This window comes from Mytilus galloprovincialis, chromosome 1 (assembly GCF_965363235.1).
Source record: "Mytilus galloprovincialis chromosome 1, xbMytGall1.hap1.1, whole genome shotgun sequence".
In the NCBI taxonomy this organism is placed as follows: domain Eukaryota; kingdom Metazoa; phylum Mollusca; class Bivalvia; order Mytilida; family Mytilidae; genus Mytilus; species Mytilus galloprovincialis.
This window is the reverse complement of record NC_134838.1, coordinates 124,656,550-124,676,160: the sequence shown is the minus strand read 5'-3', so window position 1 is coordinate 124,676,160 and position 19,611 is coordinate 124,656,550. Positions and strand designations below refer to the sequence as shown.

The 19,611-nt window shown below is 31.7% G+C and overlaps 1 protein-coding gene across 8 annotated transcripts in view; it reads right to left on the bottom strand.

Moving 5' to 3' along the window:
• Positions 1–19,611, bottom strand: part of LOC143057396 (3',5'-cyclic-AMP phosphodiesterase 4C-like) — a 307,472-nt gene that overhangs the window by 127,317 nt on the left and 160,544 nt on the right. The gene's annotated exons all lie outside the window — the stretch shown is intronic.

The window sequence follows — 19,611 nt, the reverse complement described above, 5'->3', positions numbered from 1 at the left end:
TTCCTTTGATCTTTTTTTGGGATAATTTTTTTTATCATGCTACGCTTGAGATGGAAAAGCATCGCTTGAGATGGAAAAGTATCCCTTGAGATGGAAAAGTATCGCTAGAAACTAAGTGGCGTTGCTAATGAAATTGAAATGAAATTGACAACGTCCTCATAGATAAAATAGTGACAAACAGATTATCAATGGTCATCTCAACTTGATTACCTTTCTCGATTTCACCACGGCTCAAGCGAGAATATCAATCTCGTTGAGATGATCAACAATAATCTATAACTATTTATTGATGATTCTCTAAACATTCCATGAAGGTTTGACAAAATTGTTGATGGAACTACAAAAACAAAATTATGACCATTTTTTCAATAAAGCATGGAAAAATTAAAAAAAAGTATTTTCAAAATATTGTTGTGGATCTCGATTTTTAATCATGAAGAAGCTTCTGTTCAAAAGTTTGTAAAATTCTATGAAATACTGACAACAATGGATTGAGGATTGCTTAGAATCACTAATGCAATATTCATCATATAAAAGCATCCTGATGTTTGGTTGATAGGAAGTATCCTATAATAAGTTATAAACTTAACTTTTAATCAGCATCTGAAGGCTCACATACATCATAAAGGAAAGAAGAACTTTTTGTTGAATTACGCTTTGATTACCTATGTTATGTTTTGTGCACTATTGATGGTCTATTGTTTTTTTTTCTTCATTAGCCATAGTGTTGTCAGTTTACTTTGGACTTGTGATTTTGAATGTTCCTTTGGTATCTTCAGCCTGTCTTTTACAGAGCATTAAAGTGATCTTTTATAATTGGTGACATCCTGGACCTTCTGAATGTTGGTGGATAGTTGTCTACGTTACAATCCTACCACAACTCCATATTACAAAGAGCCAAATCTTAGGATTACAACTTTATAGTAGCCATTAAATTCAGAACACATACCAGGATTGTGTACCCAAGACCTGATCATCAACAAAAGATTCATCAAAGACAAGCTACATGAAAATCTTTAAAAAGGCCAAATAAAGTACATAGTTGAAGTGCATTAAGATAAAACTTTAAGGTAGATGACATTTAACAGCTTGTGTTTATGGGCATACTGTAAAACATGGTATGGTACGATGGTATGGTATGTGGTATGGTATGGTGGTATGGTACGAATACCATCATACCATGGTATGCATGACTGGTACCATGGTATGGTATGATGGTATGGTACAAATTACTATACCATGGTACGAATTACTATACCATGGTACAAATTATTATACCATGGTATAACTTGATGGTATGAGGCATGGTGTATTTAAATAGCCCATCCGAGCTCACCCATGAGCATGAATGTTAGGCCCGGTGTTTCTGCCGTGTTTGGGGAAAAGATCCCTGAGTCCGGCTTCATCAGTGGTCGACTCAATAAGTTGTATATTGGCGTATTATTTATGTTTTTTGTTTTATTTCGTATATTATATTGGACCAATGTATTTAAATAGCCCATCCGAGCTCACCCATGAGCATGAATGTTAGGCCCGGTGTTTCTGCCGTGTTTGGGGAAAAGATCCCTGAGTCCGGCTTCATCAGTGGTCGACTCAATAAGTTGTATATTGGCGTATTATTTATGTTTTTTGTTTTATTTCGTATATTATATTGGACCATCTGTATATCAAACTCTGGCAATGTTTAATGAGGATAAAATCAAAAACACTGAAGACAAAAATTTCAACAACAACAACTCAGAGACAAATTTTTCACAGATATTGTTTATTATTATATGATTCATACTGATAAAGAATCTTTCAGAGCTGTCAGAAATCTGATTTCTACATAAAATAATCTTAATCTGAAGCAACAATATGGGTCAAAACTCTAGTCTGGCATATATTTCAAAAAATCATGGTATTTTTAACTTTAACCTGATTTAGCATGAACTCACAGACTGGAAAACAATATAGTGTCCCCTACTATCATAGACTGGGCATAAAAATCAACTTCCATTCTTATAATTTCAAGATTTCAAAATAACTTTGTCTGTACCATCTTTGTGTGATTTGAAAAGATATTTTCTAGCATATAAAAATGATAACAATATGGTTACTTTTTAAGTGTGTTACCTTGCCTTATCATGGGTTAGATACATTTCTGTGATTATCAGGAAAAAAAGTATCTTATTTACACAGAAAGAAAGCACATTATCTTTGACATTTCTCAAATCTATTTGAAATACACAGCTGCATAACTATAGATAAAATCAAAGTTTATAAAAAATGCTACACTCTTCGGGAATCAGACCTATCCTATCTTATATCTCCTTTATAAAACAAATATGATGGATTAATCAAGTGTGACTTTTCACACATACACATCCTTTAAATTGTATTGATTGGATGTATGTTCCCATCTTTCTGCATGTTTGTTTTATATTATGTTTTGGAAGATAGCAGAACAAATTCTCCTTCCTTCACAAAATCTTATTCCTTACACAAGTTCTAAAAAAACTCTATACACAAGTTCTAAAAAAACTCTACACACAAGTTCTAAAAAAACTCTATATACAAGTTCTAAAAAAACTCTATACACGAGTTCTAACCAGATGATCCGCAGGGCGCAGCTTTATACGACCGCAGAGGTTGAACCCTGAACGGTTGGGGCAAGTATGGACACAACATTCAAGCTGGATTCAGCTCTAAATTTGGATTGTGATTAAATAGTTGACACAGCATAGCTTTCTGACACAGAATGAATGTGGTCTAATGAACTTAAAAAATTTTTTTTGCCTTTGAGCAATTCACTATGCTGTTGAATATCTATCCTCTCAAAAAAATGTTTGAAGAAATTTTCTTTTTATTTATGAAATCTGAAATGAAAAAAATTGACCCCCCAATTTTTTTTTCACATCCCCCTTTCCATTATTTCAAAACTGATCTCAATTCAAATTTCTAATGAAGTTTGCAACAATAACTACTCATTTAAATACATCATAAAATATTAAAATGTAAAAAAAGTGCTTGTTATCACTGAATGGTAAAGATTGTTTTAATCTATCAGTTGGTAGTAAAAGTGAATATACATTGGTTATTGTATAAAACAAAGATTTAAGTTGATTCAACTACTATTCTGGACAAAGAAAGATAACTCCAATTGAAATCCAATTGGAATTTCTTGCTATTGCACAATATTGTGCAATTAGATATTTCTTGCTATTGTGCAATACTGTGCAATTGAAAATATTTGCTATTGCACAATACTGTGCAATTGAAGATTTCTTGCTATTGCACAATACTGTGCAATTGAAGATTTCTTGCTATTGCTGAATACTGTGCAATTGAAAATTTCTTGCTATTGCACAATACTTAATATAATAATTTTGGATCCTGATTTGGACCAACTTGAAAACTGGGCCCATAATCAAAAATCTAAGTACATGTTTAGATTCAGCATATCAAAGAGGCCCAAGAATTCAATTTTTGTTAAAATCAAACTTAGTTTAATTTTGGACCCTTTGGACTTTAATGTAGACCAATTTTAAAACGGGACCAAAAATTAACAATCTACATACACAGTTAGATTTGGCATATCAAAGAACCTCAATTATTCAATTTTTGATGAAATCAAACAAAGTTTAATTTTGGACCCCGATTTAGACCAACTTGAAAACTGGGCCAATAATAAAAAATCTAAGTACATTTTTAGATTCAGCATATCAAAGAACCCCAAGGATTCAATTTTTGTTAAAATCAAACTAAGTTTAATTTTGGACCCTTTGGACCTTAATGTAGACCAATTTGAAAACGGGACCAAAAATTAAGAATCTACATACACAGTTAGATTCGGCATATCAAAGAACCCCAATTATTCAATTTTTGATGAAATCAAACAAAGTTTAATTTTGGACCCTTTGGGCTCTTTTTTCCTAAACTGTTGGGACCAAAACTCCCAAAATCTATACCAACCTTCCTTTTATGGTCATAAACCTTGTGTTTAAATTTCATAGATTTCTATTTACTTATACTAAAGTTATGGTGCGAAAACCAAGAAAAATGCTTATTTGGGTCCCTTTTTGGCCCCTAATTCCTAAACTGTTGGGACCTAAACTCCCAAAATCAATACCAACCTTCCTTTTGTGGTCATAAACATTGTGTTTAAATTTCATTGATTTCTATTTACTTAAACCAAAGTTATTGTGCGAAAACCAAGAATAATGCTTATTTGGGCCCTTTTTGGCCCCTGATTCCTAAAATGTTGGGACCAAAACTCCCAAAATCAATCCCAACCTTCCTTTTGTGGTCATAAACCTTGTGTTAAAATTTCATAGATTTCTATTCACTTTTACTAAAGTTAGAGTGCGAAAACTAAAAGTATTCGGACCACGACGACGACGACGCAGACGACGACGCCAACATGATAGCAATATACGACAATAATTTTTCAAATTTTGCGGTCGTATAAAAAAACTCTATACACAAGTTCTAAAAAAACAATCTATAATTTAAACTTGGCAGAAGGGAGATAACTCTAATATTTATCTTGTCACATTTTAAATGAATAAATCAGGTGTAAGAAAAAAATAAAAATAAAAAAACAATTTCTTTATTGCACTTTCTGTTGTAACAATTAATTCAGATTTTGAAATTAACCTAAATCTCTTTTTATTAATGTTTACATCTCATGTAGTATGTTTAAAATGATTTAAATAATGTTTAAAACAAAGGTGTAATGAATATCCCACACAAGAAGAGGTTTTAAAATGAGATATTTATCATAATTATGACAATTATATATAGTTTAAAAACATGTCATATAAATATATGTGAGTGAAAAAACAAAGCAACAAATCACAAATGTGTGTTAACCAAGTTTTACATGTCACAGGAGAATTCATGGCAACATGACCTTGTTTACTTTTTACCAAAATTATCGTTTTCTTTATTAGAGTGCAGATTTATGATATCACAAAAGTCCAAATGTGTGAGAGCTTGTGGAATTTTGTTTGTCAGTTATTTGTACATTTTTTTTTATTGATAAAGTTTATTTTTAAAGAATTTTAGGACCAATTTTGATTGGCTCCTTCATGAACCTACTCCTTTAGAAATGAATGCCAGCTGTAAAATTTTGTGTTTTTCCTTGTTTTTCATCAAATTTTTAAGTATTTTTTCGATTGGAAAAGTATATGCGCACCCAAGAAACAACTTTATATTTCGTGAGATTTTGTCAATAGTAATAATAAAGCTTCAGTTAAATTATTTTGTTGTTTCCTGGCTGTGCACGATGTTTCCACAACAGAAATAAAGATATAAAACTGCATAAATTCTGAATTTTCATCGTTTTTGTGAAAACAGTACATATTATGACGTAATTGTGACGTCATCACATAAGAATCTTAATGTTTTTCATTTATATTCCTTGACCCTATGCATTTCTAAAGATTATGTGCCAATTTGAAAAAGTTATCAAACATTTTATTTTCTTGGGCCAAAACCAGGCCTTAATGTCCCTACTCCTTTCTGTTAGAGTAGTATTAATAAATCTAGATTGAATTCAATTCCTTTATACTGCCTTTAAGTAAGTTGTGAAGATTTTGTGGTAATTTTATTTTAAAATTGACCTAAATATTAATAATATCAAGTGATGTGCAATCTCTGCATTTTTGCTATATATGTCCCCACACAAACAAACCCCAATCCTAAAGTTAAAATAATAAAAAGATACTTAAAATCCCCCTTGCTTGATGTCAGAACAAACATTCAAAATTCTTCTCTTATGTGACACCTTCTAATGTTAGATCAATGATGAAATAAGTAAATATAACTTCAATGATGTAATTATAGTGGGTTTTTTTTTTTTACCCCTTTGCAAACTCTGAGCAAATACATAATTTGAATCACAAAATAGAATATAAGGTGCACAATAGCTTTATATAAGGTTAAGATTCTGAAGTGTTAATCAATTCAGATTAGGGGTTACGATAATAAGCAGATACAAGTATCGAGCAGTGTGAAGATTGATGGATGGACTAACAAACATCCAAACACTATTTACTCCATGCTTGTCAAAATCTTATCTCTGCTATAAATCTGTCTCTCTTTTCAATATTAGAAAAATCATTAAACACTTAATATCTCCTAATCTTTGCTATATGTCTCCCCCTATGGACAAAACCTACCTATCTTTAATATATAGGTAAATCCCTCTTCGAACAAATTTGACAATCTTTGATATAGAAGAAGAATTTAAGAAGAAGAAGAATAATTTTATTAATCTAATCAAGAACCCATAAAGGGCATCATTTTACAACACAATATGATTGGAAAAAGCAAAACAGAAAACAAATACCATACTATAACGTTATGGACAGGATCAGAGCCTAACACAACATGTGTTTTATATAACTATTATATTAAAATGTTATAACAATAAAATATTATATTATTTCATATATTTTGTTTACATCTGGATCTTATTTCTAAACCTTTAATAATGTAATTTCCTAGGCACATGAGAGTTGGTAAATGCTCATTTGTGAACAGCCAGAAATATTTCTTATCATTAGGTAGTTCTTTAAAATTAGTACAAAAAGTGATAACTTTATCAAATAATAGTTTCCTCTGTTCATCATAAAATGGACAATTTACTGTAAAATGGGTCTCATCTTCAATAGAATTTGATCCATGTGATAAACAGTGATGACATAGACGTTGAGTTCTCTCTATGTATTTTTTACTATATCTATCTTTCTCAATTCTAAGATCATGAGCACTTATTCTCATTTTACATATAGCTCTTCTTATACTAAAATCTTTAATTAATAAATAAGCCTCCTTTACAAAGTCAGTCTTGAGGTTGAAATAATTTTCTAATTTACTATTACCTTGTGATAAGGTTTCAGATCTTTTGACCAACCAAAATGTTTTGAAACTATTACAAAGTTTACCTTTTACAAATTTAATTAATTTATTGAGCTTTGTATCTAAATTTTGTATATCAAGTGATTGAAGTACATATTTCATAGATGAATACCAACAATTAATGTTTTCTGCATCTAAAATTATATTACAAACATAAGCATCATAAAGTAACCCTTTGTCCAACTTGTTAAGCCTGTGTACACATTTTACCATAGATATAATGACAGAAAAATAAAGAGGAAATTTTGCAACCTCTGATAACACTGCTAAATTTGAGGCTTTCTTATTTACACCAAGAATATACTTTAAATATCTGAAATGTGATTTTTCCAAATAATCATTTATGTAGATTAATTCAAATAGATAATAACCTTTTTTCTTGCAAACAGCAGAGTTAATTTTAAATGAACCCCAAATTTCACTACAATATAATAAAATTGGTTTTATTGTGTGATCATATAAATGAATTGCAGTATCAATACTTGGATTACAAGCTGACATGGATTTTTGTAATTTGAATTTTGCCTTTAAGGATTTTTTGAATAGCTCTTTTCTTTCCCCTGTTGAAAAAGACCACTAGAGGTAAAGACTATCCCTAGATATTTACATTTATTAACACATTCTACAGCCTCTTTATCTAAATAAAATGATTCCTTCAAAAATTTTCCAGGCTTGTTAAAAATTAAAACTTTTGTTTTGGACAAATTTACATCTAGACACCAGTCAATACAATAAGTATGCAATATATCAAGTCGGTTTTGAAGACCTTTTTTAGTGTTTGATAATACAATAATGTCATCAGCGTACATAAGACAATCAATTGTACGCCCATTGATATCAACAGCATCTGGACTTGGCTCAAATTTTGGAGGCAGATCGTTAATGAAAAGCTTAAATAAGTTTGGACTTAGAACATCCCCTTGTCTTACCCCAACTAGCGAGCTGAAAGATGGTGTTAATGCATTGCCCACTTTCACAGACATTTCATTCTTGCTGTACATATCTTTTAAAATAGTATAAAATTTTCCAGATATGTTGTTTTCCAATAATTTATATTTAATACCACAGTGTATGACCCTGTCGAAAGCCTTTTTAAAGTCCACAAAGCAAGCATAAATTTTTCCCCCTTTTTTGTTAGTATATTTGTCTAATATGGTTTTTAAAACAAACATATGATCAGATGTTCTACTCTCTTTTGAAAAACCAATCTGACATGGATGAATTATATTATTTTTAGCAAGATGAATGTCAAGTCTTTTATTAAGAATATTGTTAAATAATTTTCCAATGCATGAATTTATTGCTATGCCTCTGTAATTTTCAGGTTTACTAGGACTCCCTGCTTTAAAAATTGGACATAAATAAGATAATGACCATTTGCGAGGGTATGTTCCAGAGCAGAATACTAAATTAAAAAGTTTCTGCAAAACAGGTGCAAATATACTTCCCCCTGATTTTAATATCTCATTTGGAATACCATCCAATCCTGCAGTTTTATTATTCTTTAGTTTATTTATAGCATCCAAAATTTCTTTTAGGGTTATTTTGTAATCTTATTTTTCTAGTTCACAAAAAGTTGGATTTTTTTCTAAATTTTTTACTTTCTTACTTATTTCCTCTAATCTGTCTTTAAAGGAGTAGGGGCAATAAGGGCCAAAATCGGCCCCAATTTTCACAAAAAAACAAAGTTCCTTCACAGTTATATATTACCAACTAAAATAATCATTATAAAGTGTGTTTTCAGAAAACATGTTATTTTCAGCAAAAATCACGTTCCGTGACGTCACAATAGAACATCGAAAACGCCATGATTTGTAATTATTGCTTAAAAAACAAAGATTTTCAATACATTTTACGAGAATTCGTACCCTCCGCAGGTATGTGCCAAAATTTCCTTTAAACGATAAACGGAACTATAAACAAACAAAATAGTAGCAAAATATTGAATTGGCACATGCATGCGGAGGGTATTAATTTGTTGTCAAAAGCGGAATCGTTTCTTCTCGGGAGGCATTGAACGCCTGACGTTATACACCTTTCAGATAACCAGTCTACTCGCAAATACAACTTAACTTCCACGTGATGCAAATTAATATTATGCATCTGAATGTGGATTGTTTTAAAACTTTTTTTAGTCGTCTTCGTCTTTTTTATGGTTTATTGTTGATATGAGTGACTGTGGATCAAAATAGAGAGGGCAAACGATGTCCGGTAATTTAAAAAAAAAAAACATAAATAAAATTAAATTAAAAAAAAATCAGTATAGAACTTAATTCTACATTGACTTTATTGATTTGCGACATGTAAAATATTTAGATCGTCTGATCACTTTATATAACATGATCATAGAAAAGTAGTTGCGGAAATTTGAAAAAGCCGGTTCAGACGATTGAAGACCTCTTTTAGGACAACCACAAAAGAAAAGCGTCTATTGTTACCAGCAGTAATTTAGACCCGATCTGCTTAGCTCAACTTATTTAGAGAATAGCTGTGCAAAGGATTATTAATTTCGATTGCAATTCAAAAGGGTATGTTGATTATTTTACTTATCAATCAGTTATTTAAACAGAAATATGCGGGGTTCCGTACAGTATATTGTATTTAAAATATTAATCTTCTCACGGTACATATGAAACTGCAAGAATTTTCACGATCATTTCAACTTACAACTTACATGAATCCGTAAGAAAATAAAAAAACATACCCAAAATAAAATTGGTATTTTGAACAATAAAATTTAACAGTTCGTAATATTATAATATTAATATTGCCCCGGGCGATGCCAAGAAAAGAAATCATTTAGGAGTCGGAAAACTACTTGCTCTAAGAAACTTTCGTGAGTTTCTTTTCTATAACGTTATATTATAAATAAATTCATTTTAAATAAACAATGAAAAGATCACAATTTATCCTACAATTTGAAGTTTTAGATTAAAACAGTGTTGTTTCTTAGATATCGTATGCTCAAGACATTTTTCTAACGTATTGTTGAATTTAAGTACCTGTAATTTATCGTATAATAAGTAGTTGAAGCGATAACGTTTTAAAGACAATAACAATCAAAACCAAGGAGTAAACAGAGACTCACAAAACCAAAGGACATTTACATCAACAGTTATAAATATAACTATTGAAACAACACGAACTCCACTAAAAAGAATGATTTTGAATGATGAGATTTTTTTTATAGATATTTACTGAAGAGCAGTAAACATGTGAATTTGAAGAGAGACGTTATACTTCACCTGTATGTACTACCAGTTGTCACTTACATACTTAATAGTCCATACTTTAGGTATTACTTATCTTTTTTTTTCTGATTCGTTTCTCAAAGCATTTGTGCTCGAATAAAGAGTTTAAACCTATGTTTTAATGATGATTAACTGATAACATTATATTATCATGCACAGAAACGAAAAAGACTACTTTTTGACAGTTTATAGTGTGCGGCTATAGAAGTACTTATCTTTTATTTAAAAAAAAAATGGTTATTAATATTTTCATAGTAATTTTGATAAAATTTCTAAACATAAAATGTTTACTTAATACCCTATCATATTCAGTTCAAAATAAGAAAACATTATTTTGATAATCTTTTTTTTTTCAACAGATTTTAAGCTGGTTTAAACAATGCAAGTGTATGATGGGTGAAAGGAATACGTCAGTTCCTGATAGGAACTCTTGATCTTAAGGTGAGCATAGAATTAAGAGAAAATGACTGCGTGCTTTAAATTCTAGTAATTATGATAAACGTATTTTGATTAGAGCATGTATTACTTACATTTCGAGAACACTTAAGAGCTTCGCATATTGAGTAGATACTTTTTGTTGAATATTTTATGTTTCCCTCTGTTTGTCTTTGTTTGTGTGTGTTGTTATAGGGGTGGTGTTCAGCAGCTGTCCTATGAATGTTTATCCGTTATATCTTTGTATTCCTGTTTTTAGGTTGTATATCTAATATGTGAAAAGTTTAAGATTTATTTATTATCATTAACTATCCGTGATTTTTATACTGACATAAACACTTTTGTTAGTAGCTTCCATTTATAGCTAATTTCCTAATGCATGTAGAGCAAGACTTTGGCTAGCTTGTTTGCTTTGTTTTTAGATTATGTAAAATTGTAATTGGGATAACGTCCAATCAAATTTAAAAAGTAATATATACATGTTTAACTACGTCTGAGTATATATATATCTATATTGTTTGAAGATGCTAATTTTTATTACAAAACTTGATTAAATGTTTATACAAACATAGCAAGCAAGCCAACCAAAGTTTTATTCTACACGCATTAGGAAATTAGCTGTAAACGTTAAACAATAATTAAGTATGGACAATCAGGGTTGAATACCGCATATTCAAAAACTGATATTTCGTGTAAAATTGACATGTAAATTAACAAAAAAGTAAACACACACACGTGCGCAGACAAATACACACAACAAAACTAAGAAACGTACGCACCATGGTATTTTCAGGCTAAAACAATCTATTTGCGATATTGTATTTTATGATTTTAAATCACACTTTGGATATTCTGCATGTTATTCTGATTTACCTCATGCTAAGTGTTTAAATATTTCCATTTCTAATTTTCAGAGAATGTCAACGCCCAGAAACTATAATTGCATTTTGTGTTCAAAAAGACCAAAAACCAGAGACAGGCGAAAACTCATAGGACCCAACAATAAATCACTACGTAAATGTTTACAACAGAAGTTTTTCATTGAACATGACAAAATTAATCACACTAACAGTGTTATATGTAATAAGTGCAGAATACGATGCTCTCGAGAAATTGACACAAATGTAAGATGCCCCATACAAACTACAATATCGGAATCAATTAATGATGACACAGAGTACGTCCCTCCAGCAAAGTATGCTAGATGTCATCCATGTAAATCTCCACCAAGTATCGCACTGCCTATACCATCAGCTGGAGGTGGCCACTCGCAGTGTGTTGTGTGTAAACGCCGAGGTCCAAAGCTAGTAGTTGTCCCAACAAACGCTAGATTTAATATATTTTTGGATAAACTCATTATACTCACAGTTGGTGCCAGATGTTGTCCAGGACACTTGTGCAATGACATATTTTTACCTGATGCACTTGACAGAATTTCACATTCGCAGTCTTTGTCCATTTTCAACCGTACTGATTTAATGGACCTAATTACGCAAATCCGAGATATGGCTTCGAGAGGAAGCAAGCGGCGAATAGATTTTGATACAGAAAATGCACTTACAAGTTCAGACATTTTAAATCTAACAGGCCTTTCTAAGGAAAACTTTGTTGACCTATGTTCAATTGTCTAAAAGGGTAATTTGCGAGATTCTCGGACTCGAAGTGTCCGGACATGTATTGGAATATTTCTAACAAAATTGAAGTCTGGTTTATCAAATAAACTTTTATCAATACTTTTTAATCTTGGTAAAGATTCTGTTAGACGTGCTATTGCATCAGCTAGAAAATACTTGTCTGAAAATTTTGTTCCCTCTAATCTAGGATTAAATCATATAAGTAGGGAAGAGGTTATAACATCGCATACTCGACCTCTAGCGCAATCACTGTTCGGAAAAGGAATGTATCCTGCAATTATAGTCGCAGATGGCACTTATATCCATATCCAGAAAAGTTCACAATTCAAGTTCCAACGTAAATGTTTTAGCATGCACAAACATCGACCATTGGTTAAACCAATGGTCTTTGTAACAACTTCTGGTTACATAATAAGTGTAATTGGACTGTACTTTAGCGACGGCAAAAACAACGATGCACAAATAATGAAGCACATAATTCAACATGACATTGAAGAATTTAAAGAATGGGTGACTGAGGATGACATAATGATTGTCGATCGTGGCTTTAGAGATGCACTTGACCTACTGCAAGAAATGGGTATTCAAACAAAAATGCCAGCTTTTAATAAAAAAGGGGAGTCTCAACTTCCAGTTGAAGACAGCAACGTAACAAGACTTGTTACAAAAATCCGTTGGGTGGTAGAGTCTGTTAATGGCCGCATTAAATCATGGAAATATCTTGATAGAGTTTTACCAAATAGCCAGATTCCGTTTGTATCTGATTATGTAAATATTGCCTGTGCAATCATGAACAAATATTGGCCAGAACTAAATACAGGTGACTTAGAACAAGATGAACAATTGGCGTCTAAAATGCTTTATCTTTCAAAGCAAAAGAACTTACTCCATGAGAAAATAATAGAGGAAGGCCTTGACAAACGTTCTTGTAAATGGTAAAAGATTGATGCTTCATCCGCCCCTACTTTTCCTCGTTTATCAGAAGAAGATATAAGAAATATTACTGTTGGAGTCTACCAACTAAAACTTGCTCCATGTTATACCAGAGAACACCTAGATGACGATGGTAATTATGAAGTTTTTACATGTGACCATGAAGAGAATCTTTTGTGCGCTAAAATTCAGTCAAGACATATATCATCAAAACGCTATCGTGTATGGGTTAAATATGATGACATTAGTGTCGTGGGTTGGTATTGCCAGTGTAAAGCCGGAAGTCATGTTGTAGGAACCTGCTCCCATGTTACAGCCTTAATTTGGTATCTTGGTATTGGAAAGTACACGGATAACATTTTTGAAAACTGTCGTGATTGGAGCAAATATCTTCTCGACGCTCGTAACCTGCCAGATCCAGTTACTGTTGACGAAAGTGACAACGAGGAAGCAAATGATGAAGAGTGAATGACATGAAAATTCATAATTTGTTTTTCAATTTGGAAGAAATAACAAAACGTTTAATTCCTTTTTTAATCATATACTGTACATATTTTGTCAGCGGCCAACCGTATCAAATTGTAATTTGTGTGGTTTTTTTTTGAATTTCTCAGACAATAACTTCATGTTTTCTAATATGTTGATTTACTAGTTCGACATATTTCTTCATATACACGTTTTTCATGTGACTATTTCTAATTAATTGTAAAATTTATCAAATAGGTACGTAACTCATTAAAACTTATGTTCATGATAAAGCATAATGACAGTGTAAGTTCTTTATAGCTTGTGACTTGGGTATTTAGAGTATATCCATTCCTTGCTAAAGGAAAATTGCGGACAGCAGAAAATAAAGAATATTTTGTCACATAATGCAGAATTGATAAATATTTTTCAAGATTCTTTGATAAAAATACTGTATGCATATGCCTATTGTTAATTCTATTTTCAGTGTAGATGTCCACATTAAACGGGGTCCTATGAAAGTTCTAAATGAGAATTAATATAGATAAGGACCCAATAACAAATCAATCGATAAAAAAAAACAGATATATTTTTTTTTTTTCGAATTGGTATACTGTTCACGGTAGATCTGATTCTTTTTCTGGGCATCTTAGAAAAATAATCATGGTTTAAGAATATTTTAGAAAGTATCATTAACAAACAAGACTTAAAATTTAAAAATGCTCCTTTCCAAAAATTAAGTGTCTTCAAGTGTATTTAAAATATTTAGAGAGAATTATCATTTTCAAATGATCATACAGAATTTTACAGGACAATTTTTTTATTTTTTTTTTCATGGAAACAGGGCCTATTACTGACATTTTGATTTGATGTTTCTGAAATATTTATGAAAAACAATTTTCTCCTTTAATTTTAAACAATTCTACTATTGAATTTTTCCTCAATAAGGAAAAAATTGGTTTCTCCTATTTAACCTTATGAAATAACTGTGGTTTTGTTAATTTCAATAATTTCGAGAAAAAAAAACTAAGTTCTATGACCTAGGTTATATTGAAAATCGAAAATATATCGATGCAGAGGTCTTAAAAGAAGTTTAAGAAAAATATATCGTCCAACATTTAAACACCCATTGCAAGCTATCTCATGCATCTGAAAGCGCTTATCTAGGATTTGATTTTTTTTAGGTATGTTTCTGTTGCCATAGCAACGGTAACTATGTTATTGTAAGTTTATTGAATTGTAAACAAATATTTTGAAATAGCATTTGTACACTGTATGAGTGGAAAAATAGCATTTCCTTAATCAACTGAATGTTAAAATAGTATATGCTACATTGAAACTTCAAAACGGCTACAAATAAAAATACTCCATGAAAATAGACGATATTTTTATTTATCTGTCATCAGTTTTAAAAGTTTCTTACGCAAAAACGGCTTGAGATATGAACAAAATCTTTTCTGTTCTATAAAGTGGATAGTTTAGGCATGATTTTCAGAAAAAATGAATTTGTTCTAGGCTGGGGCCGATTTTGGCCCTTATTGCCCCTACTCCTTTGTCAGAGTTAAAATTTAAAGATTGAAAATATGAAAACCAGATATTACTTTGAATAGAATTTTCTGGACCATCAGAAGTGTCTTCTTTTAATTCTTTAATGAGATTCTATAAATCTGTCTCTCTTTTCAATATTAGAAAAATCATTAAATACTTAATATCTCCTAATCTTTGCTATATGTCTCCCCCTATGGACACAAGAGTGCACACGCTGAAATGTCTCGCCTTCTATACTAATCATTGATATTATGTTGATAGTCCTAAGTATAAAGCTAAGCTTTATTACAACTGTCACATAAACTTAACATTAACCAAGATAACTAAACAAAGACCAATGAACCTTGAAAAAGAGGTCCAGGTCAGATGAACCATGCCAGGCAGACAGGTACAGCTAACAATGCTTCTATACAACATATATAGTTGAAACATTACTTATAGTTTAAGAAAAATAGACCAAAACATAAAAACTTAACACTGTGCAATGAACCGTGAAAATGAGGTCACGGTTAAATAAAACCTGCTCGACTGACATAAAGATCATAAAATATTTCCATACACCAAATATAGTTGACCTATGGCATATAGCATTAGATAAAAAGACCAAAACTCAAAAACTTAACTTTGACCACTGAACCATGAAAATGAGGTCAAGGTCACATGACATCTGCCCGCTTGACATGTACACTTAACAATCATTCCATACAACAAATATAGTAGACCTATTGCATATGGTATGAGAAAAACAGACCAAAACACAAAAAGTTAACTCTAACCACTGAACCATGAAAATGAGGTCAAGGTCAGATGACACCTGCCAGTTGGATATGTACACCTTACAGTCCTTCCATACACTGAATATACTAGCCCTATTGCTTATAGTATCTGAGATATGGACTTGACCACCAAAACTTAACCTTGTTCACTGATCCATGAAATGAGGTCGAGGTCAAGTGAAAACTGTCTGACAGACATGAGGACCTTGCAAGGTACGCACATATCAAATATAGTTATCCTATTACTTATAATAAGAGAGAATTCAACATTACAAAAATTTAAACTTTTTTTTCAAGTGGTCACTGAACCATGAAAATGAGGTCAAGGACATTGGACATGTGACTGACGGAAACTTCGTAACATGAAGAATCTATATACAAAGTATGAAGCATCCAGGTCTTCCACCTTCTAAAATATAAAGCTTTTAAGAAGTGAGCTAACGCCGCCGCCGTAGCCGCCGCCGCCGCCGGATCACTATCCCTATGTCGAGCTTTCTGCAACAAAAGTTGCAGGCTCGACAAAAACCTACCTATCTTTAATATATAGGTTAATCCCTCTTCGAACAAATTTGACAATCTTTGATATACATCTGGGCCCCTATGAACAAAATCTGCCCATCTATGCCCTATATCTGTCCTATTTTAAACAATCCTACCATCTTTGATATACTGGTACTCATCTTTGCCATTATCTGTCACCCCCCCCTTTATAATGTCAAAACAATGATAAAATACAAATATCTCATATCTTCACTAACTGTCCACCTGTATACAAAATAGATTCATATTTGACATATATCTGCCCCTAACACAGACAATCCCCCTTCATAATGTTTGAACAATGATTAAATACAAAATATTTCCACATCTTTGCTATATTTCTTTCCCCATCCCAATCCCATCCCCTATAAACCCCCCTTCTTAATGTGAGAACAATGATAAAGCTATAAAGATAATGCTAAAACATTTCCTCAGTGTTGTAGTATATTATTGTATCTGTCCATCATCTGCTAAAACACTCACAATTCCAAAAATAAACACACACATATTTACAGTTCAATCCCACAGAGAAAATGTGTAAAGAGAAAGGATAATATATCAAATGGCCAAATATCGATCAATGGCATCTGTCTTCCTGATCCACTGGAAAGTAATAATAATAAGTAGGATATTACAAAAAGTGCAAATCAATCAGAAAAATCTAAAAACTCTATCAAACTGAGCAAGTATCAATTTATTCTACCATAATTCTATTTTCTTTATCAACACAGAGAAATGTAACATAGTACCATAAAAAGACCAAACTGAAAGTTCCTAGGAGGAGCCTGAATGTCGAAAAATGACAAAAGAAAAGTTTTAATCAAAACCAAAGTACAAAATTTGTACATGGTTAGTTCCCTCTAAATACATTTCTGCATGGCTTATTTTTATCTGATCTTAAATAAAATTCAAATCCTAATTTAATAGTGTTCAATGTAAACTTTGGCTTATGCTGGAGCATGAGAGGCCTTTCCAAAATGTTTGTTACAAACCTTTCTTTACAGGGCTATCTCTGACCAGATCTATGGACCCCTTTTTTAATATTGCAGTTTTCATCATGACCCAAGCTACAACACTTTATATAGCCTCTGAAGAACATTTCTGTATGCATTGTTTTCATTAAACTTAATCTTTTCTTAATTTAATATAGTTAGAGGCATTCAACAAACATTTCTGTACGATTTGTTTTCATTTGACTGCATCTGTTCTTGAAAAAAAATATGTAATTTAACATAGGGTTTCAGTGATTTTCTAATTTGAAACAAAATATTAACACCCCAGCACATGTGGAACCATCTGTCAAGTTTAGTTTTGATTGGTCCAAAATAAGAATGGCATCCATGTTTATTGGTACATCAGCCCAAACATTCAGATTTACCCTTGAAAGAAACATCAGACTATACCATGTTTAGTCTCATTCAGTTTAATGGTTTTCAAGAAGTAAATAAGAAAAAAGCTAACAGAAGAACGTCAACCAATACCAAAGGGCCGGCAAATGCTCAAACTTCTCTTGACCTACTAGGCTATAGTAATGCACATAATAAACTGGTGACAAATTTCCTCATTTATTTTACCATCAAAACCAAATACCCATTGTATACAGAGTCAACTATAGATGTCTGAATAGTGGACTAATACCCCTCTGTATAGGCATTTTAGTTCCTACCATGAAATTTTAGAATTGAAACAATGACAACTTGAGATTGGCTTTCAGCATAGGGGTCAACGATGGAGGTGACAAGATTTTGGTATTTGACACATCCTGATCCCATGATGCTTTTGAATATGTTTTGTCAATATACAGTACAAAAGTGATGCACCAAACACAAATCTGACAATGAATTACTATTATAGGGGTCTAAGGAAAAGGTCAAGGTAAGTATAATCCTTCTGTTTACCAAGTTTTATCCATCTAACCTCTAGGGTACAAAAGTTATGTGCAAAACATAAATTAGAAATGTTTTACTATCTAAAGGGTAAAGGTCAAAGTCAAGGTCAGATTGACAATACATGTATGACTTAACATTCCATGATGCTTCCGCATACCAAGTCTCAACCTAAGTTCTACAGTACAAACTTTATAAGCCTAGCACTGATTGGACACAGATTTACTTTAATTGGGGTCAAATGGGTCAAAAAGCAAAAAGTAACCTAACCTAGGTATATGCCTAACTCCCAGCCCATGATGCATCTGCATACTCAGTTTGATCAACCTAAGGGTAAAGTTGAAAAGTTATACGCTTTACGACATGTGATCTTTAATGAAAAGAGTGAACTTTAGTCATAAAATAATACAAAGTAGATCGTTGTGACAAAATAATTGCTGACCTGTGTTTGACTATGCCAATGGTTGAAGTACAGACTTTCTGTAATCAGGGGCAGATCCAGACATTTTTTAAAGGTGGGATTCCCAACCCCTGGCACCCTCTCCCTGGATCTGAAACTTGTAACATACTACAATAGGTTTCTGCACTTCTTAAAAAAGCAGAACTGTGAAATATGGGTCGTTACAAATTATTGCAACAAAAACAAAATTGTACTGGTACTTAACAAGGAAAATGACACATTGAAAAATATTGTTAGTATGTCATGAAAGGTTCTTGAGAAGTAAATCAAAAGTAAAAAAAAAATACCTTTGATTCAAAAGCATTAATTGTATGTAACTTGGACAGAAACCTTCAATCATATTTCATGAAACAATAGGAAACAACTTGCATTACTAAGATTGAAAAATAAAACAGGCTAACAACAAACAAACCAAAAGTAGTACTCGTACATGTCAAAGCTAGATTCATAGCTTTGCAGTAAAAACCTATATTTAGGATTATCATAAAGATGATATTTCATCTTAACACATTAATTCAAAGGTATTTTCTAGGTATCCATTATTTCTGAAAAGATCCCACCCCAATCTTCAAACCTTTTATCATCCCCCCTTTTTTATACAGATCTAAATCTACATCTTCAAATAATTCTTAAAATATTCACAGCTAACACTAAGAAAGTAGTTTAAGTTGTGCATGAGGTAATTAAATCATCAAAATGAGATATTTACAATGTTTCTTTCTGTTACCTCATTATAAAACAACATGTTGGTGGAAATTAATGAAGAAATTCTACACA